The following is a 21,305-nucleotide window of genomic DNA, read 5'->3' on the forward strand; positions in this document are numbered from 1 at the left end:
TCTGTATTTCTGTGTCTCTTTTTCTGTTTTGCATATAGGGTTATCGTTATCACCTTTCTAAATTCCATATATATGTGTTAGTATGCTGTAATGTTCTTTATCTTTCTGGCTTACTTCACTCTGTATAATGGGCTCCAGCTTCCCCTGACTCTTAATTGTAGAGAGAGAGAGGGTGAGTATCACATGTGACTGTGAGGATGGATCCTCGAGCCAGACTTTCTGAATTCACATCTTGGCTCACTGCTTACTAACTTGAGCAAGTTCCCTCAACCTCTCTGTGCCTTAGTTTTGACACCTGTAAAATGTTCCCCATGGGATTGTTGGAAGATCAGATGAGCCAATATGCTAACTGCTTAGGATAGTTGTTGGCATGTAATGAATACTCAGAAATGTTATTTGTATTGTTATCATTCTTGGTGGTTACAGCGAACACACCCCTATCTCAAAATGTAGTGGGAATGCAGGTAGGGTTTCACTGTCACCTGTGATGCTGGCTGATACTTTGTCATAGTGGTGTGCATTAGCCAGCAGTGCTTTCAGCTGCAGAAATTCCAAACACAACAGCTTAGACAAATAAAGCTTGGTTTTACCTCAGATTACAAGAGGCCTGTGAGTTGACAGCTGCTGGCCTAGGTTCAACAGCTCAGCCATGTCAAGCCCTGTCTCCACAAGGACTTTGCCTCTTTTTCATGTGTTCTGCCTCAGTGTTACAACATGACTGCCACAACTCCTGGTGTCATATCCACCTGCAAGGCAGGAAAAAGGGAAATGGAGAGAAAATTAGAAATACCAGCCACCTATGGCTCTTTAATCAAGAAAACAAGTCTTCCCAGAACCCCCCAGCTGACTGCCAATTATATCTCATTTACTAGAACTGTATTATTTGACCACACTTAGTTCAAGACAGGCTGGGAATTTAATTAGCTTTCCAGCCGCAATTAGTGCAGATCATAAGGGAAAGGAAGGTAAGAATGACCTTGCCGAGTCTGCCACTATTTTCTTTATCCCATGAAAGGAATATCCGTGACCATGTTCAGTGAATCAGGAGTGGGTAGTGAAGTTCACCAAACGTTTTCTCAGCAGCAGAACCCTCTTCCGCTCTTGGGTTCCATCTAAATAGAGGCCCACCTGTTGTGAAACAAGAGGCAAATATTGAGCCATGGGGACCACCTGGGAGCCCACATTTTCTTGAGACAGCAAAGCTGAGAACCATGCAGACCAGGATCCGAGGCTTCCAAAGAACTCCTTTCCAACTTTCAAACCCAGACATCCTTCTGCCAGAAATGGCCATCACTACCAGCCTCAGGCCGGTGAGGAAGCCAGAAGCAATCGGGTTGCTGAACCAAGCCCTTGGCAGCAAAGGCATCTCTGCTCATTTCCTCCCGGACTTGTTAACCTGTTTTCCATCTTCCGGGCTCTCAGGAGCACTGGGCAGGCCAGCTGGAGAGTAGGCGACTCCCATGTGTGACTGCCCTAGTTTTCCTTCATGTCCTCTGAGCAGGCCAGGCTGATGCTATCTAGTTCCTGAGACCCTGCAGTGAACTCAGCCCTCAGATACCGCCTCTTGATAACAGTTTCACCTTTTCCATCTCTTTTAACAAATACCAACTCCTGGCCAAAGCCCAAACTCCTGGCTGAAGACCAACTGCTGGCTGACAGCTCCTTGCTCCTTCCCAGAAGCAAACCTGGTCTGAGACGGCCTGGAGGGTGGGGCAGGGAGAAGCAGGCCAGGTGCCCAGGACTCCCTGCCTGCCCCAGGCAGCTCAGTGCCTTCTCTGGGCCCTGGTTCCCCACAGCAAAAGGAGTATATTAGATGCTTCCTGGGGTTGCTGCTCTCTGCATGCCTTCTGCAGGCTCCCCTGGCTCACCCATCATGGCACCTGGACTCTGCCGCTGTGCCAGCCACAGATTCTGTGACCAGCCACGGGCCACCTTCAGCAAAAGGGTCCTTGCCATGGTCCCAGGCCTCAGCGGAAAGGCAGCTCGTTATTTCTGAGTCTGTGGAAAGTGCACTTTGAACACATTTGCATCAATGCAGGACACAATATCTCCCCCAGGAGGCCAGAAAAGAAGGAAAATTCAATTTGTCAAGACATCCAGCCCTCGCGTCCTGCTCTTCCTACCTGCTTTCTTGGCCCCTGAGAGGCAGCAAATCCTCCTGGGCCCAGACAAAGAGGAAGGGAAGCAGATGCTGTTTCAGACTGCATTTTTCCTCAGTTCAGTGGTAGGTTTATACTTTCACAGATACGATTTTGCACCACCCTCCCACCCATCACACAGAGCAACACTTCGACTTTCCAGGGCACTCTCCCCACCCCCCACCACTGGTGCCACCTGAGTCCCTCTCCCAGAAGGACACAAGGTCCCTCCCTGCCCACCTCCTGCTCCTGCTCTACAGCCTGTGAGGTGGTGTTCCCAGGCACGCCATTTGTCTGATGGAGAAACAGGCTTGGGAAGTCCAGCCCCACAGCGGGTGTCTGACCGGGGCTGGTCTTGCAGCCTGGCACACTCGGCATCCCCTGGCTGCACCCTCAGCTCAGACCCATGCCCCCTGAGTCTCTGTCCTTCCCCTCACTGGCACCTTGGAGCTCACTCAAAACGTCTTGGGTTGGTCTCTCCTCCCCTCTGTGAAGCTTATCAGCCCTTTTCTTTTTTTTTCCCCAGCTTCTCACAAACCACATGAGACAAGGCTATAGATACAACATGAGATTAAAGGCTGAACCTCATCCAGGTCAGGAAATTCCGAAGGCAGTTGCCCAGTTTATCTCCAGCCCTGCTGATACCCCCAGGGTAACTAGTCTGCTAGTGAGGTGGGGGGCCGGGGGCAGGCATGAACTGCAGGGGCACCCGGGTCCTTGGAATTCCCCGAGGACCAGATGCCCTGACTCCCCACCAGCTCCCAGGGCTGTTGCCCTCTCCCTGTCTTGGGCCTGGTTCCCACTCCCTCCCTTGATGTTGTGTCCTGAGTGTGTCCCTCTGCAGACACACTGTGTCTGTTCCCACCAGATCCAAATATGCTTACTTCCTCGTCCTTCAGACAGGCCTCTGTTGGACTCACTCTACACTGACCGTCCCAGTTGCTAAGTCCCAGTGCTCAGCCTCAACTCTCGGTAACCCAGCACTTTGGTCCCATGCTGTCCTTGGCTGGACTACAAACTCCCTGCCTCACTCCCACCCCTTGGTCCTCTCCTCACCTACCCCCACGCTCACTCCTGTCCTGTGGCCTTAAATACTGTACACACTGCCTGACCCAACTGCCTGCTCAGCCCTCCGCCTCAAGGTCGGACAGGCATCTTGGGCCTGTGAACCCCAACCGCCAGGTTTCCCCAAACCTGCCCCCTACACCCCACCCCTTAGATGTAGGAACTCTTCCCTCACACCCTACGTCTATTATTATGGTCACCTTTCATGTAAACTGGGGACCTGACACCTCTGGCCATCTCCCTGCTACCCTCCACCTTCCCTTAAACCTATCACCCACCTGGACCCTGTTGAAATGTGCATTTGCTCAAAGTCTTAAAATCCCCCTTTGCCCAAGTTCAGGGTCAAAAAAAAAAAATTCTAGCATGACATCCTTCCATCCATCTTTTTCCTGCCCCTGCCTCTTGCCCCTCTCACTCTATTCCAGCCACCCTTGTAACTGCCATCCAAAATCCAACTCTGCCCCTGGAATCCCAAGGCTCAGTCTCCCCCTTCTTCAAGTCTTCTCAAATAATTCCTTCCCTCCTATCCTATTTTAAACTGCATCACCTCCCTGGCACTCTCTATTCCCCTTTGTGTGAGTTAGCTATTGCTGAGTAACAAGTTAGCCCAAAACGTAGAAGCTTAAAGACAGTATTTGCATGTTTATCTTACAGTTTTTATGGGTCAGGAATATGGGTGTGGTCTTGTTATTCCTCTGGGTCTCTCATAACTTCAGGCAAGCTAGGTTGGGGTCCTTTCAGGGCTGGGTCTGCATAAGGCTGTCTTATGAGGCTGTGGGCAGTAATTGTCTCTTCCCAGGCTGCCCTCAGTCCCTGGCACATGGGCCCTCCTGTGCTGCTCAAAACATCAATGTGAGCAAGGGGAAAGGGAGGGCGTGCCAGTGAGACAGACTCACAGACGTTTGTTTTGTTTTTTAATTAAGTAATTTGGCTGTGCCAAATCTTTAGTTGCAGCATGTGGGATCTAGTTCCAAAATCAGGGATTGAACCTGAGCCCCTTGCATTGGGAGTGCAGAGTCTTGGCCACTGGACTGCCAGGGAAGTCCCCTCACAGGCATTTGTAACCTAGTCTTGGTAGTGCCAGCCCATCACTCTGCCTTTCCTAGTCATTAAAAGAAAGTCCCAGGTCCAGTTCAAACTTGGAGGGAGGGAGCTGCACAAGAGTGTGAGAACTCAGAGGTGTGAAGACCTGAAGCCCCGTCTGAAACTGGCAGTCATACGGTTTCTGCTGGTTTGGCTTTCTCATATCCTTCCTTCCCATCTGACGTACTCTCCTGTTCATTATCTGTCTCCTCGAGTGCCCTGCAAGCTCTTTGAAGGCCAAGCTTTTCTGGGTTGTTGAAGGCTGTGTCCACACTGTTGCAGCACATAGCCAGCATTGAATAGATCCTTATTGGGTTGGTGCTTCAGGAAGTTCCTGACAATACAGAATAATAACAGCCCTCCACTCTCAGTGACTGTCCTTAATTTTTCGCAAAGTCAGCCAGTGACAGGCACTGAAGGCTGATTTCTGTAAGGGTGAAAGAGGCTAGGGTGTGGGACCCCAGGGCTGGAGTGTGTTGACTACCATGGCCATGGCCAAGGAATGACAGTCCCTATGCCCTCCCTGAGACTCAGTCTCACCCTTGTGAAATGACACTCAGTCGCAGAGCCTGATCTCAGTTTCAAGAGCTCTTTAAAGGAGTGAGGCTAATTCATTCTTTGACATATGGATTTTCAAATATTTTAAAAATTCAAAAATCATAATTTGGTAAAAAATATTTTTGGGTGACAATTTAGGATTATCTACCAAAGCTTTAAATGCACACACTCCTTGATCCAGCAAGTGCAGAGCCTGTAATTGTTGATTTTTCACTATATTCACACATAAATGCAAAGATGGGTGTACAAAGATGTGCAATGAAACTTTGTTTATTGTAGCAAAAGAATAAGAATGATAAATGTCCTCAAGTGAGGGGCCAGATAATTAAACCTGAGCATGTCCACCTGTGGAATAGCACACAGCTATTGGGAAGGCCCAGGAACCCACATGTCCTGATGTGGATGCAACATCATCTCATTTACTGAGTTAATCAACAGCTATTTGAGCATCTACTATGTTCCAAGTATTATTCTAGGCACTAGGGACACAAAAGAGCAAACTCCCTGTTCTTGGAAGCTTACATTCATGTAAACCCATACATGCACGTGCAAAGCACACCAACAAATATAACCATGCAAACATAACAGGATTCTAAAGAAAGCCCAGTGGAGCAGGGAGAGCATGGGAGACTGCTTCTTAGAGCATGGCCACTGAGGAACATCTGAGCCAACATCTGGGCAAAGTGAAGGAGAGGTCAAGGGCAAGCATCTCCCAGATAGAAGGGACAGCCAGTGCAGAGTCCCCAGTACCAACACGCTTGCTATATTTAAAGAAGAGCAGTCCTGGGGTGGGCGGGGCACTTCCCAAGTGGCTCAGTGGTAAAGACTCCGTCTGCCAATGCAGGAAACAAGGGAGACAAGGGCTCTATCCCTAAGAGGCGACGAGCCCCTGGAGGAGGAAATGGCAACCAACTCAAGAATTCTGGCCTGAAGAATCCCCATGAACAAAGGAGCCTGGTGGGCTGCAGTCCATGGGGTCACAAAGAGTTGGACACGACTGAGCAATTGAGCACACACCTACAACAGGCTGGAGAAGCCCAAGTGGAGTGAGAAGGAGGAGAAGAGGGAGGGGAGGAGGAGGCAGGGGGAGGCTGAGGTCAGGGAGGTGGGGTGAGCAGAGGTTGGTGGGTGAGCATCAGATGGGTGACAGCCACCCATCTGAGCTGGCTGTGGACTACTTACCCTTCAGGATGCAGGCTCAGAGGCAGGTGAGCTGGTGCAGCTGCTGAGATTCCACCCTGGTGGGGCTGGGACCTCAGCTGCCTGCTCCATGCAACGGGCTGAGTTTTTCCCCAGCACCCCTCTGGGACTGTGGGAAGGGGATGAAACAATGGTGGGAGCCTGAGAAGGAGGCCACTGTGACAGCCTGGAGAGGACAGCAGCTTGGACCAATGCAGACGGATGAGATTCTGAGTATGTTCTGGAGACCCAGCAGAACATGCCGTTGGGTCAGATTCAAGGTATGAAAGAGAGAAGGGAATCACTTGTAACTCTTTGGTCTTTGTCCTGAGAAACTGAGTGAATATGAACCCTTTTACTAAGATGGGAATAAGTGAAGGACAAGCAAGATTTGGGGATGGGAAAAGTGGAAATTAAGAGTTTGTTTTTGGGAATTCCCTGGTAGTCTAGTGGTTAAGACACCATACTTTCAATGCTGAGGTCACTGGTTCAATCCCAGTTTGGGGAACTAAGATCCTGCAAACCACATGACACAGCCACAAAAAAAAAAAAAAGTTTACTTTTGATGCATTAAACCTGAGATGCCCTCTGGGGGCCATGCAGAGAGTCCATGGAGGGCAGGCAGCTTAGTGAGTGGACTTTAGTGGGGAGGAGAGGCTGGGAATAGATGGGGGATGGAGGAGAGTGTTGGGGGTGGGGTGGACTGGGTTTCAAGCTGGGTCTGGATGCGGTCACTGAGGAGTCAGTGTGGGCTAAACTGACGGCCCAGGTTGGGGATCTTTTGTGAACACATCCATGTTTAGTAATGGAGACAAGGAAGGCACACAGATGAAGAAGAGGAGGAGGTGTATCCAGGAAGCCAAGTGAGGAGAGGCCTGGGGATGGGGGTGGAGGAGTGGGTGCGGGTGTGCAGGCAGGTGGAGGAGCAGTCCAGTGCTGCCAGGAGCTGAGTGTACGTGGACAGCAGAGGGTCACTTCTGGCCCATTGGGTGGAGGTCCTTCAGCTTTCAGGCTTAGACAAAGCCAGAGTCAGGGCAGGGCAGGGCCCACAGGGGTTGCAGGGGGCTGCAGGGACCACAGGGGCCAGAAAAGGAGGTGGTTACAAAGATAACACCTGTCAAGAGAGCCGAGGGAATTCCCTGGCAGTCCAGTGGTTCAAACTCCATGCTTCTACTGCAGGAGATACAGGTTCGATCTCTGGTTGGAGAACAAAGATCCTGCGAGCAATGAGGCCCCTCCTCCCCCCAGAAAAAGAGCCAAGGAATAAGGGATAGGCACAAGGTTTTGGAGTTTGGGTTTGAAGATGAGGAGCATTCCAGCATGTTCTGACAGGGAGTGATCCAGGAAGCCTGAGAAGTGGGTTCAAGCTGCAGCAAGACGATGCACAAGGCTCAGGAGCTGTGACTGAGTGGGTGGTGCAGACGGACTGGAAAAGGCTGAGTAGGTCCTTCTAAGAGATCTGGAGGCCCAGGGAGGTGGCTGTGAGGGCTGCGGAGGCACAGAAGACAGGGAGCGAGCAACCAGGGTGGCTGAGACCACTGTTGTGGAGAGAGGGTCCTGAACACAGACAGCCTCCCTCACCTCCTCCAGCCAGGCGAGGACTCGGGGGAGGCAGAAAACTGGGCCACCCAAGGTCGAGCTTTGCCGGGTGAATAGGAACATTTGGGGGGCAGTGTTGGGAAGAGGAAGAGAGATGTCCGTGGATTGTCCTTATCACACTCAGTTCCCAGAGCCCTCGCCCATACCCTGCTCTGTTTCACCCCCACCCTGGGGCAGGCACCACTTTGAACCCTTTCTGCACTGATGACAGGGGGTTTGCAGCTGAGGAAGGGCTCAGTAATTGGACAGAATCTCTGGGAGGGGCCATGGGGATTAGTGACAAGGAGAGAAATGCGGGGGTCAGACCAGGAGTGGAAGAGGCTCCAAGGAGCCCAGGACCCTCACTTTCTGAGGACTCAAGTGCTCCCTTTTCTTCCATTGACCTTGGAGATGGCTGCAGTCCCTTCTGAGTCTCAGATCCAATAGTTTGATCCAGAATTTGGAGGGAACTCCAACCAGGGGTAGGAACACACCCACCCCAGCCCTCTGGGGTCCTCATAGCAGCCCTGCCTAGCATCACAGCCACAGCCCACTCTGCCCCATCTCAGAGACCCTGAGGTCCATGTCTTCCTTGACCTGTTCTGAGAATGAGCAGGAGGCCACGGGACCCTGTGTGTGCCCAGCACTGTGCTAGGCCTCATGGGGAAAGCAAGGGAAGGAGGAGAGGGTGTGCCCCTGGCATCCAGCACTCCTGAAGCTGAGCCCTTTGCTGCCTGTCGCTGCCAGGTGAGTGTCACCTGTGAACAGGTGCACAGGCCTCAGGTGGTGGTGCACACTCACCCATACCAGGCAGTGGAAGACCAGGGCATGGGCCTGGGTCCTGGGTGCAGACAGCTGTCTTTGCAGCCTGGCCAGCTCCTCCCTTGTGTTGGGGTCCAGGGGAGCCCAGCTCAGGGTTGTTTTGTCTCACACAGGTGTCACAAATGTAGAGTGCAAGCTTGAGCCTGCAACCTCCACTCTATGATTTGGCTGGGAGGAGCTGAGCACCCAGGGTCCCCCTCAGGTAGGTGGGAGGAAGCAGCCATGGTACAGGCCACCGGTCCCCCCCATGTGCCCTCGATCCAAGCATCTGCCCTGGCAGCATCATCTCATGCCGGCTGTTTTTCCTAATGGAATCACAGCTTGCCAGACAAAGCAACAACATTCATAAAATGCCCCAGGCATGACAAATCTTCCCTTTGAATGGGTCATTTGCTGAAGGAGATGCCACTGATGACTCATTCCATAGATCAGAGAGTCCTGGCATTACAGACAGCTGAAGCTGAGGAGTCTTGAGAGAGGATTATTGCTGGTCTTTGTGCCGATGGGCCTACGGAGCCAAAGGGGACACAGGTGTGGCCTGTTCAGTGTTAGCTCAGACTCACTTCAGGAGCAGTAGGGAGGCATTTTTGGACTCTGTCCCTAACTCCTGATGGTGGACCACATTGGGAACCTGCCCCCTTGACCCAGACTCCCCAGTGTGACCTCTGGACCAGGATGTCGCAGGCTGCAAATGACCACAGCAATATTTCTGTCCTGCCGGCTCTTCCAGAATCCTGCCACCACCACCCCCATCCAGAGATGGATTCTGTTTCCCCTCTCCTAGAAATTGGGCTGGACTATGTGACTGCTATGATAAATAGAATGTGACGGAGGGATGCAGGGGGACTTTGGAGACAAGGATACAGAAGGTGATACGACTTTGACCGCCATATTGTAAGGAAGCCCAGCTCCTACAGGGCTGTATGTCTGTGCCCTGGTGGACAGTTCCAGTGAAGGCAGAGGGTCTGGGCTAGCAACCAGCACCACACACAGTCATGTGAGGAAGTCCATGTGATTCTACATGACACAAGTCATGTGATTCCAGTCCTGCTGTGAGCCACCCTAAGCTAAGCGGAGTGCAGCAGAGACAAGGTATGCCTGCTGAGGACTGCCCATGTTATAGACTCGTGAGCAAAAGAAATAACGGTGTTGTTTTAAGACAGTTTGGGGATGGCTTGTTATTGAGTAATAGACAGTGAGAATGCTGCCCTTGATGATCTCTTGGACTTCCCTGAATTTCTCTGACCCAGGGACGCAGCACCTGCTCTGTGGGTGACCGACTGAGAATATGGGTGGACACAGAGTTCCTTGTCCTGGGGGAGCTCTAGTACATTTGGATCAGTGAGAGCTACTCCAGAGGGTCTGCCATATGTGGGAGAGGAAGTGTCTCATTCCTGGAAGTGGTTTCTATTTATATATTTTTAAGATTTTTTGATGTGGACCATTTAAAAAGTCTTTACTGAATTTGTTACAGCATTGAAAGTGGAAGTGTTAATCACTCAGTTGTGTCTGACTCTTTGCGACCCCATGGTGTAGCCTGCCAGGCTCCTCTGTCCATGGAATTCTCCAGGCAAGAATACTGGGGTGGGTTGCCGTTTCCTTCTACAGGGGATCTTCCCAACCCAGGGATCAAACCCAGGTCTCCTGCACTGCAGGCAAGTCCTTTACTGTCTGGAGCCACCAGGAAAGTTCATATTTACAACATTGCTTCTGTTTTATTTACTTATTTTGCTTCAAGGCATGTGGGAATCTTAACTCCCCGACCAGGGAGCAAACCCACACTCCTTACATTGGAAGGTGAATTTGTAACCACTGGACAACCAGGGAAGTCCCTGGGGGTTTCTGTTTAATGGGAAATGTCTTCTTGGTAGCAAAATGTTTGGTACTAGTTTTGATATTTGGTCATTTTCCCAAAGGTTGTGAGGTCTGTGAATCCCTCCTGTGATCTTAGAGCTGTGGCCTGCAGAGAAATTGCTTTTTTTAAGCCTCCACTGAAACCCAGTAGTGACAGAGCTGCTGTGAGAGCAAAAATGCACTAAGCAGTGTGAGTCAACAGGGTGTCAAACAATACACTGAAATTCCCTGGAATAAGTTTCACCAAATGGGGGTCTGTGATTTTGTTTAGAATTCATATTGTGTGATTACACCTACAGCAGTAATGCCCACAAAGTCCTTTTCACTAGAACAACACTGACCTGTTATTATGTGAAGGGACAAGCAAGCACTCAGTAGCCCATTGCTTCCATCTCTTTGGCTGGATGGAGGTGCCCTGTATGGGTCACCATGGGGTTCCTGATCAAGGTCACTGCCATCAGTGTGGACAGAAAACATCACTAAGACAGCGGGAAATGTGGGCTATAGTGTCCTCATCCATTTCACACTTCAGTGGCCCACACACATATCCAGCAATTCTCTGCCCTCTATCCCAGCAACCTGGGAACCCACATCCCAGGAGGGCCTCAGCTCCTAGAATGCACTGAGCAGACTTCCCCATCAGCATCCTCTCCTGAGTCTCTGACCGTTGATAAATACACCCCAGTTTGTCAATTCATAATGAAAACTAAAAGCATACAAATAATTGGAACTGGAGAAGGAAATGGCAACCCACTCCGGTATGATTGCCTGGAAAATCCCATGGACAGAACAGCCTGCAAGCTACTGTCCATGGGGTCACAAAGGGTCAGACACGACTAGTGACTAAACAACAGCAAAATCTGAAACACCAAAAGCACCCCCCCCAAAAAAGTAAAATTAATAGTGCTCTATGTTCATTACCAGGACCTTCTTTCCAGTCTGCATCAGTTTCCGGTGACTGCATGGCTTGTTATTATCTCACGGTTCTGGAGTCCGGAAGTCTGAAATCAGGGCTGGTTCCTTTGAGGGCTGTGATGGGAGGATCTTTCGACGGGCTCTCTCCTCAGCTTATGTCTCTTCACCTCACCTTCCCTCTGGGCCTGACTCTGTCCAAATTCCTTCTTTTTATAAGGACACCAGTGATATTGGATTGGGGCCCACCCCAGTGACCTCATTTTAACCTGATTACATCTGTAAAGACCCTGTTTCTGAATCAGATCACATTCTAAGCTAACAGAGTCAGGACTCTAATATATGGATCTGGGGGGACACCATTCAACTCCTGATACAATGAAAATCGTATTTGAGTTTATGTTTCTCCCTTTAGTAGGACTGAGGATGACTGCACAGTAGCCTAGACCAGCATCAGGGTGATTTGGCAGGCAGAGGGCAGACGGCACTGCCCTCAGGCCAGGAGGCCGGCTTTACCCTGTGGCCTTGGCCAGTCTCAGTGGAACCTCAGTCTTTCTGTGATAAGGCTTAGCCGAGTGGTCCCTTTGGGCCTTTCTGTCCCTGAGATTGCTCAGGGTCACTTGTCCCTGGCTTTAGTTCACATGAGGCATGGAGGCCTGTGCTGGGCCCACTCAGTGTGGGTGTGAACAGAAGTGTGGCGGACACCGGGGCACTCAGCCAGGCTGCTCAGGGTGGATGTGCTAAGGAGACACCAGTAGGCCTCCCGGGGAAGGGCCAGGTTCTTGTGGGATCAAGAACAAGGAACCCTAGTTTCTCTTTCCCGCAGACTTTCCTCACTGCCAGCCCTACAGGAATTTCCCTTGAGGGCTGGATGGTCAGAGAAGAAGATGACACTCCTGAAGGGCAATGACTAGGCTTAATGCTAGAGCAGAGGGCTGGGCAGTGCATGATGAGAGGCTGGTGCCCCTTCCCCCAACAGCTGCTGCAACTCCAGAGTAGAGAGTGTGGCTGAGGGACCATGGGAGGCTTGGCAGGGAGGGGCTGAGGAGTAAGTAAACACTTTGTCTTCCTTGCTTTCGCCTCTTCCGGGGCCTCAACATCAAGGGCCAGATGACAGGATATTCCTCTGCCCCCCGCTCCACCCCCCAGGGGCAGCCTGGCTGGCCCTGACACCGGCTGGTCCAACCCACTGCCCAGCCCCCGCCAAGTGTGGCTGGTGCACACTGGGGCAAAACTGAGCAGGCATAGCCCTCACCATGGAGGAGTGGGGATGATGCACATCTCACCTAGCACAGCAGGGAAGCCAGCCCTGTAGCTGCGGTGAGGCCCATCTGTTTCCGGGCACGAGCCCCAGCCTGGAGCTCCCTCAGGGAAGCACCCCAGGAATGCCCAACAAGGGCTTAAATCCAACAGCAGATCCTAAGTCTGGGACAGTGGGAATAAATAGTTGCTTAGGCAAGTTTCACCCTAAACCAAGACTTGGGGACAGTAATTCTTGCAGAGCAAAGATGGCTGTGTGATTGCTTACTGTCAGGAGGTTTGCCCAGGCTTCCAGGGTTGGGGTGCGGGTCCCACTGCTCTGGTCTTGGCAGCACCTGGCTCAGCCTGCCCTGCCCTCCTCTCCCTAGGCCGCCTCCTGTAGGCCTGGAGGAGCTGGGCATAGGGGTGAGGACCAGTGGGACCATGGCCCAGGCTTCCAGAAACACGTGGGCCACGGGTCTGGAGCTCACCAGTGAGGCAGAGGAAGGGGAAGAAAGGACAGACAGCTCAAGTGGGTTGTTGCTCCTAGCAGCCTGCAGGGCTGCCCTGTGCCCCCTCAGTTCCCCTCCCCAGCCCTGCAGGCAAGCATGGCCGGGTGGCCCCATTTCTCACCCCTATCGATTATGCTGGCAAAGCCCTGCAGCACAGGATGTAAATCATCATCCTTGGGGTATTTAACCCAGGGAGGGTTAGCTGGAGGTGGCATCCCTTATAAATCCTGCATCTGATGTTTTTATATTAATTCCTAGAGTAGCCAGATTACTTTTTATTCCACTGACTATTTATTCCACTGACTTCTTCATTGACTAGGAGACATTTCTGAACAGTGCGTATCTTGTGGAGCATCAGTCATTTAGTGGGGTGCTTCCTCTGGTTGCAAGTTTTTTCATTAATGTAAAAGGAATGAAAATTCCTTTGCTTCAAAGACTCGGTCTTTGGAAATAACAATGCACAGGCCAGCCAGAGTCACTGCTGCCAGCACCACCACCGCCATGTATATGCGCTGTCTGGAGGGGCCTGTGAGCCTCTGACTAAGGGGCAGAGTCCCCTGGCATCCTCTCTTTCCTCTTTTTCCCCAGTCCCCCTTGGCCATGCACAGGACCTGAATTAGCCTCTGTCAAGGGACCATGGCTTGGCAGAGACCAGGTCCCCGAGAGCCAAACACGTGGTCATCAGGATGATGGCAATAACCGTCTTGCTCTGAGGACCCAGTTGAAGACATGGGTGTCAGGGGAAGAAAGCTGTCTGCAAATACAGGTGTGTCCCTGCAGAGGAATGGAGTAGGCATGTTCTGGGTGATGGTGACAGCCCACTTGCTTTGCAGATGAGAGAATCATGTTTGCTGGAGACTCTCTGAAGCTCCACCCCATGCAAAAGTTGGATGGCAGTAGAATCCAGCCAAAACAAAGAGATGACCACCCTTTACCTGCACAGTGAGTGTGCTGGATCACCCAGTGGACTCAGTCGGGTCTGAGTCTCCCATGAGGGACCCAGCTGAAAAAAACGGGTGTTAGGAGGAGACAGCTGTCTGCAAACACAGGTGGGTCCCTGAAGAGGAGCAGAGAAGGTGAGTTCTGGGTGGGCTCCCAGCAAAGCCAGGGCCATGGGCATCAGCCAGGGGCAGATGGAGGCTGCAGAAAGGGAGGAGACACAGAGGAGGGGAGGCTCACTGGGAACAGGGCGTGCAAGCAGCAGAGTGAAGCAGGCACCTTCCATTTTGAGATCCTCACCTGTGTCTCTCCCATTGCACCATGCTCTGGGCAGCTGATCCCCACCCAGTGGGCCGGGTACCAGCGGCATCAGCAGCCCCAGGGATCTAGTCCCGAGGACAATGTGTCACCCTACCCCCACACCCAGAGTTAGAACCTGGGGGGCAGGCTCACAGTGTGTTCGACCAGCCTTGCACTAGAATTTGGAAACCAGGAACACAGTGAAGTGAGGGCAAGAAGCCCAGAGAAGGAACAGCTGGGTTTGCACCTCAGCAATCTGCCTGGAAAATGGGGCACTACTCCCACCCAGGCGGGTGTTGTGACCCTGAATGAGTTAGAAGCTCCAGTCCAGGGCTGCCCCCATGTAGGTTCTCCACAGCCATGAGCCATTCCCACTGTGCTCACTCAAGGCCGGCCTCCTCTTCTAGGAGAGATGATTCAGGCCTCAGAGCTTTGCCTCCCAGGGAAACCTCACTCAGCTTTTCTTCCAGGGGTCAGACATGCATAATTCAACCTTTAGGATTTTGAGATTGCTGATAAATTACAGATACAAATGGGTAACCAGGCAAAGCCCCTCTGCAGCCTGGGTATCCACCTGGGAAATAAAACAGAGGTCACTCCCTCCTGCCCCCCACCATAGGCAAGGTCGCAGGAGCCCCCAAAGACGAAGGCTGCTTGCATTTGTGGGCAGCTGCTTCCAAGACAACCGTGAAGAAAACAAAAAAAGGTTGTGAATGGTGTTAGAGAATCAGCTGTATCGAAGGGTCTGGATCCTGTAAGGAAACAATTATGAGGCAGGAGCGAAGCTTTAGAAGATCATAGGTGCTTCATCCAAACTCTTCTCTTCCATCCCTGAGGTGGACTCCTGATGAGGGTCTGGGCAAGTCCCAGGAGCGAAGGAGGTAAGCTCGGGGCCCCGGGGCGGGGGTAGGGAGGAGAGCAGGCACCCAGGTGCCTGCTCAGTCCCGGCCTCTCTGCATCAGTCTCCCTGTTCATTCATTGCCTGACACAGCCATGGATGAAATGACTAGGACAGGGAGTGATCTGGTCATTTAGATAAATACATCTTGTAGACCAGCCATCAGGTTCCTGTGGGTAGGAGGGGGTGGGGGTTGGGGAGGGGAAGGAGAGTTGCTGTGAGTGAGGAGGATGCTTCTAAGCTTCTGAATCAGCTTTCCATGAGACCCCAGGGATCTGGGGCAAAGAGAGGGTCTGAGACAGGCCTCTGAGGGCCATTGCTAGGGGGTGGGAGATGGAGGGGCGGAGTGGGAGGGCAGAATTATCCACAGACGTGGAAAAGCCGAGGTTCAGTTTCTCAGTTACAGCAGTTTCTCAGTTATAGGAGTGGTTGAAAATGTGGTTCCGGGTGTCCTCAGAAGTCACCTAAGGGAAACGAGGGGCCCTCCCTGAAATCAGTGTGGAGTCTTGGTGTATTGATTGATTAGAACCTTTCTCCTGCCCCCGGGAGATGTCCTGTGTGGAGAACAGCACAGACACAGTGGTCCCTTCTCTCCCATCCCCCACCACCTGAGTGCTCATCTCACAGCTGTACTAGGAGGTGGACTGCTGTGCCCACAAAGTTCACATGGGCTTCCTTTCAGTTCCATCCATGTGGTTTCCGTGAGCCAGGTCCTAGGCCTTCCTGTGTGCCCCCAGCCCACCCACACCCACGTGTGGTGGAAAGACAAGCCCAAGTTCTGCCTGGCTCACCCAGGGGGCCTCCCTGTGTGGCTGAGTCACAGCACAGACAATCTGTGGTGAGTTCTTCCATGGTAGCCTCATTCAAGGACAGGTTACAATTCGCAGAGGTTGCAACTGCATCCACCCCTCACAATGCAGCCCCTGTCTTGGGGGGCAGGGCAAGGGCTGAGCAGCACACACAGGGTAGTAGAAGCAGCCCCACCAGTGGCTACTTGGTGTCCGGGCTGGAGCTGGGCAGAGAGCAGCCGCAGGGCTCCCTGGAGGTCCTGGGACAGAGCCCGGGATGGGCAGGTAGGGGCCTGTCTCTAAGCCAGAAGGGAGAAGCTTCCAGACATGATTGCATCTGACCTTCTCCTCATGTCTCCTTTCTCTGGCGTAGGGCCTGCAGTGAGCCCAGCTCCTTTGTATTCCTGGGCTTCAGCGTAGGGGAACTTTGTAAAGTTTCCAACCCACAGAAAATTGCCAACCTCTGTAGGCTTGAGGGGGACCCACGATCTCCACACAGCCCTTCTCATTCCTGTGGACCTCTGTGGAGAGAGGAATTGGGGGTGGGGAGTGGGAGAGCTGCTCTGAGTGAGGAGGGTACTTCTACACTTCTAAATCAGCTTCCTGAGAGACCCTCACCCCCAACCCTGCTGGCCTGGAGCACTGAGGTCTTCAGAACCTTCCAGAACATTCCTCAGTTGAGCAATCCCAGCCCAGGGCCAATCCCCAGGGAACCTGGAGAAAGAGAAGCTCCCCTTGTTGAGGATCCCTGTATCCTTCTGTTTAAAGGGCCAGAGGGAAGAGAAGGATTCTGAGCTTTTAAGAGAAGGTCTCTCAACAAAACACTTCCTGATGCTCATCTGACACTAAAAAACTATTCAAGTCATAAACTTCTCCTGTGGAACACGTCTCAAGAATGTATTTATCTAAAGGGCATCTGTGTTTGGTCTCAAACTCAAACGCTCCAAATGTCAGGCCCTGAATGATTTATTTGGGGCCTCCTGTTCCCTCCCTGTGGATTGTCTTCCGGCTCCAGCCCTGCTCCTGTCACCCTTTCCACTGATGTTTACAGACTCAACAGGCTTCTGTTCACACCAAGGAGGCAGCCCAGAGGGAGTTGGGGGCAGAGGGGTGTGAGTGTGCACCGGTAAGGACTGATGCTGTCACAGCAGATGGCCCTGCCCTACCTCCTGAATGCACCTTGTGCCTCTGCCCAGGCTGTCTTCTTAGCTTCCAGGGCCATTCCTCACAGCAGGTCATCCAACTAGCACCCTGAGTCCTCATCATGTCCCCACGGAGAGGGCCGGGAGATAAATCCAGCACAGTTAAACCAGGAAGCAGGACTTCCCTGGCTGTGCAGTGGTTAAGACTCCATGCTCCCAATGTAGGGGACATGGGTTTGATCCCTAGTTGGGGAACTAAGCTCGCACATGCTGCAGGGCATGGCCAAAACAACAACAAAAACAAAAACAAAACAGGAAGCACACTGCGTGTGTGTGTGTGTGTGTGTGCTCAGTTGCTTCAGTCGGGTACAACTCTTTGCGACCCCATGGACTGTAGCCTGCCAGTCTGCTCTGTCTGTGAGATTCTCCAGGCAAGGTTGCTGGGGTGGGTTGCCATATCCTCCTCCAAAGATCTTCCCAACCCAGGGATCAAACCCACGTCTCCTGTGACTGCTGCAACGCAGGCAGATTCTTTACCACTGAGCCACCAGGGAAACCCAGGAAGCATACTGGGTTCCCTTCAAATTGTTTAGATGGAGCATCTGAGTATCGGCTAGGGAGAGTGGTATCTTGGAGCCCAGACTTCTGAGTGACAATTAAGAGTTGAACAACAGAGGGGGCCAGAGGCAGGCAGGAAGACAGAAGGAACAGCCAGTGGAGGTCAGTGGCCACAGAACACGTAGGGAGTCTGAGACCATTGGAGGCAGGGTGGCTCGGGAGCAGAGGGAGGTAGGCCCTGGAGAGGGGCTAGATGCTGAGCTCCCAGCCCCAGCAAGCAAGCCCTTGGGTCTCAGGCTGCTGCACAGAGTCCCCTGACAGCCCTTCATCACAACATATTAACATGCATGAGCTCATCAGCCCCTTTCCAAAGAGGCCCCTGAGAACAGGGCCCTCCAACGCCCACTCTGCCTACAGGAGGCAGGGGTTTCAGTAGACGTGGTCAGGCTTGGTGCTGGGTCTGCAGGGGAACAGAAGATTCCCCAGGACGAGAGAGAGTGTGCCCAGGGGGAACCCCAGCAAGACTGCTGCTGTTGAGGGTGGGGGTGGGGGCTCTGGCACTTTCAATCCACCAGGAAACAGAGTGGAAGCTGCTGGATCAGACAGCCCACTGGGACTCAGCAGGCTCTGGTTTCTCTGCTCTCCCCACAGCGGGGGAGGTTTGGGCTAGGAGCCTGCCCAGCCCAGGAGCCCCAGGGAAAAGCCGGGAAGGTGTTTCTTAGAGCATCAATGCCCAATAAGTACATAGCCATGTATGACTACTTAATTTTACATTGTTGTAAATTCAGTTCCTGAGTCGCACCATCCATATCTCAAGTGCTCCACAGCCACACTTGGCTAGTGGCCCTCACATTGGATGGAACAGAGGAGGAAGTTACCACCATCATAGAACATTCTGTGGACAGCACTGGGGATGAAGGCCAGGCTGGCCAGCTTCTCAGCAAACAGGGGTGCTCAGGGGTGCCCACCTGGGCTGGGTGAGGTGTCTACAGCAGAGCTGGGAGCTACCTCCCAACCATGCACCTAGGTTCAGATAGCCACCTTTAGGGAGGTGTTAGAGAGGAAGCAATGGTGGCACCCTAGATCTACCCGAGACAGCACTCCCCACCTCCCCTGGCCACCCGGGGCTGCTGCCATCACTGAACAAGGTCTTTAGGAGCACTTCCTGGATTGGGGTGGGGAGAACGGGGGTCAGTCAGTGCCCTGCTGCTCGTGGGCTTGTCTGTAAGCACAGGGGGCTGGGGGAGCCACACAGGTTATGCCCTCCCACAGGCAGGTGGCCGGCCCCCCTCCCCCTCCTTTTCAGGGACGGCGGCACCCCCACACACACACTGCCTCAGCACCCGCAGGCCTGAGATGGATGTAGAAGCAGCACACCGTGCCTGGAGCTGCACCCACCCCATCCTGGGCAAGGAGGCCTCAGAAGCCATTACAGGACATTAAGTCAATGGACTTCCTATTTGTCAGCACACCAAGAACACAGCAGACTTTTTCCACTCCTAAAGATTGCCTGGGTCAGAGCATTCACTCTGCCAATCCTGCAGGCTGTAACCCTCTCAGAGACCAGAACTGCACCTTCTAGAGGGGTGAGGTGAGGCTGCCAAGGAGGTGCTTCATGGGGAGACAAAGACCCCTTATCCCTGCTGGGGCAACAGAGGAAACCCCAAGGCCCACCCTGTCACTTCCCCCACTCCCTGTGGGCAGCACCATCCCCAGAGCTCTGTCTTCTTTGCCCAAAGTCAACTCCCCGGGACATCCGCCCTGACAGACACCCTGCCCCATGCCCCTCCCCATCTGGGGTCACTTGTGAATGCTCTGTGTGTCTGTACCTTATGTGTTGGTGATTGTCCTTGAGAAGCACCCCAAAGGAAGGGTCTTGGCTTAGCTCACTGTAGTTTGAAAAGGGTGCTGGGAAAATAGTGCCCAGCAAGTATTTATTAAATAGATGAACTTTTCAAGAAGAAGAATAAATGGTAAATGTGCAGATCAGGTGAAATAAAGACTCGGATGTGAATTTTTGAGCAAAAACAAGGCTCAACTTCATGCTTGTTGATCATTTTAGGTTACATGACCAGGGAGGGACATCCAAGGCCCCTCCTTGTAGACTCTGGCTAAGCAACCCTGCCACAAGGCAGACCTCCCTGGCTTTGTGATTCTGCCCACCTGAATATGACAGGTAGCATATGCTACCTGTCACCAGTTTTGTTTTGTTTTTCCACTGTGGGCCACAGAACAAATCGAGAGGCATCATCCATCTTACCTGAAGGTTTTGTCATTTCAGTCTGGAAACTGGAGAATTCATAAATAGGTTTTGTGATGGTAAAGGTAAACTTAATTTTTCATTCACCTCTAGCTAATAACTGATGGAGAGGTTCGCCTTTGCTTCTAGAAGCAAAAGGGAAAAGAAAAGGCTTCCCAGTGACAGGATAATTTGTCAGAAAGTTATGAATGAGCACAAGCAGGACTGTATAGGAAGTGTGTATTGAATGATATGACATACTGGCTTCTAATTGCTGCTGCCTTTCTGATCAATAATACATGTTTTCAAAAAACCTTCTGTTTGCATTTACACAATGGGCTGTAACTACTGCAAAGGACCCATTAAGACCTATTTTAAAAAGTGCATTCGTAAAAACTTGTCTAAATCTGCATTACGAGGCAGATTATGAAACTGCCCTGGGAGATGTTTTTTCTAAAGAGCATTCAGGTCATACCTGTTGGACTGGCCAATTCGAGCTCCCTGTTACTGCTATGGCTTGCTTGTAAGCTAGGTCAGTCCTTCTCTTTGGTGTCCTTGAGGCAAGAGGCAGGCACTGCCAGGCCTGAGGCCCCATTAGGTTCCAGTGGTCTCCAGCCAGTGGTACCCTTGGGCTGGGGACTTGATGTGAGCAAAGCCCCCAAAGCCTGGGTGAGGTATGAGCAGAAATCAACCCACCACTCCCGAATGTGTAATTACATGCTCAGATAAGTGCTGCGGTGGCAAAGAGGACTCTGGGGTTCTAGGGCTCTCTCTCCTTCCACTGAGAAAGCTGTAGGTCCTGTGGGGAGGGCTGGAGACAGGCATTGGCTCCTGCAGGCTGGTATCATTGGCTGCCAGCCCCATGCAGGTGTGACTTGTTACCTGTGCAGGTGGGAAGCCAGAGCTGGGGCAGCAGACAGCCCGTTTTAGGGGTCACCTGTGTTCTGTGCTACCTGAGCTAGGTCCACTGACCACTCTTGCCTCATCTCAGCTTCCACAGCTGACGGGAACCAGTGATAACAAGGACAGCTCCTGCCCATTGCCTCGGATTCACCTGTCCTCAGGCACCTAAAGGGAGAGAGCTCTGCTTTCCTGAGGCCCAGAGATGTTGCAAACATGCTGAGGTCACACAGACCAGAGAGAGATGGCTTCAATACAACTCAGAGCCTACCTGCAACCTTCACACCAGGTCACTGCCCCCAGCCTAACATCCAGACAGCACCTTGGACTTTAGAGGACCCCTGGAAGAAGAGCCAAAAAAAAAAAAAAAAGCTCATTTTCTAGACAACCAGAAACAGTGCTGATTCTGTCAAAGCTTCATTTGGGTTCAGCCTCACAGCACTGCCAGGTAGTTACTGTATTATTACTTCCATGTTCTAGTACATGATGAAGACCCCAAGGCCCCAGTGATGCAGCTAGCCTGGTTCTTGTGCTGTGGGGAGGAATGGAGAAGAGATTCTTCCAGAGAAGAGGGAGGGAAGCAGGCAAGGGAGGAAAAGGA

At 52.2% G+C, this 21,305-nt stretch overlaps 1 long non-coding RNA gene and 1 other non-coding gene across 2 annotated transcripts; one reads left to right on the plus strand and one right to left on the minus strand.

Annotated features, from left to right (window-relative positions):
- Positions 1-682: 682 nt before the first annotated feature.
- On the minus strand, positions 683-21,049 carry LOC122691267. The gene is made up of 3 exons (XR_006340373.1): positions 20,976-21,049; positions 977-1,128; positions 683-746 (listed from the first exon to the last, which is right to left on the minus strand). It is a non-coding gene; the product is annotated as an uncharacterized LOC122691267 (long non-coding RNA).
- Positions 6,459-6,531, plus strand: TRNAE-UUC. The gene has a single exon. It is a non-coding gene; the product is annotated as a tRNA-Glu (tRNA).
- Positions 21,050-21,305: the final 256 nt, after the last annotated feature.

This window comes from Cervus elaphus, unplaced genomic scaffold (genome assembly GCF_910594005.1).
Source record: "Cervus elaphus unplaced genomic scaffold, mCerEla1.1, whole genome shotgun sequence".
Taxonomy (NCBI): domain Eukaryota; kingdom Metazoa; phylum Chordata; class Mammalia; order Artiodactyla; family Cervidae; genus Cervus; species Cervus elaphus.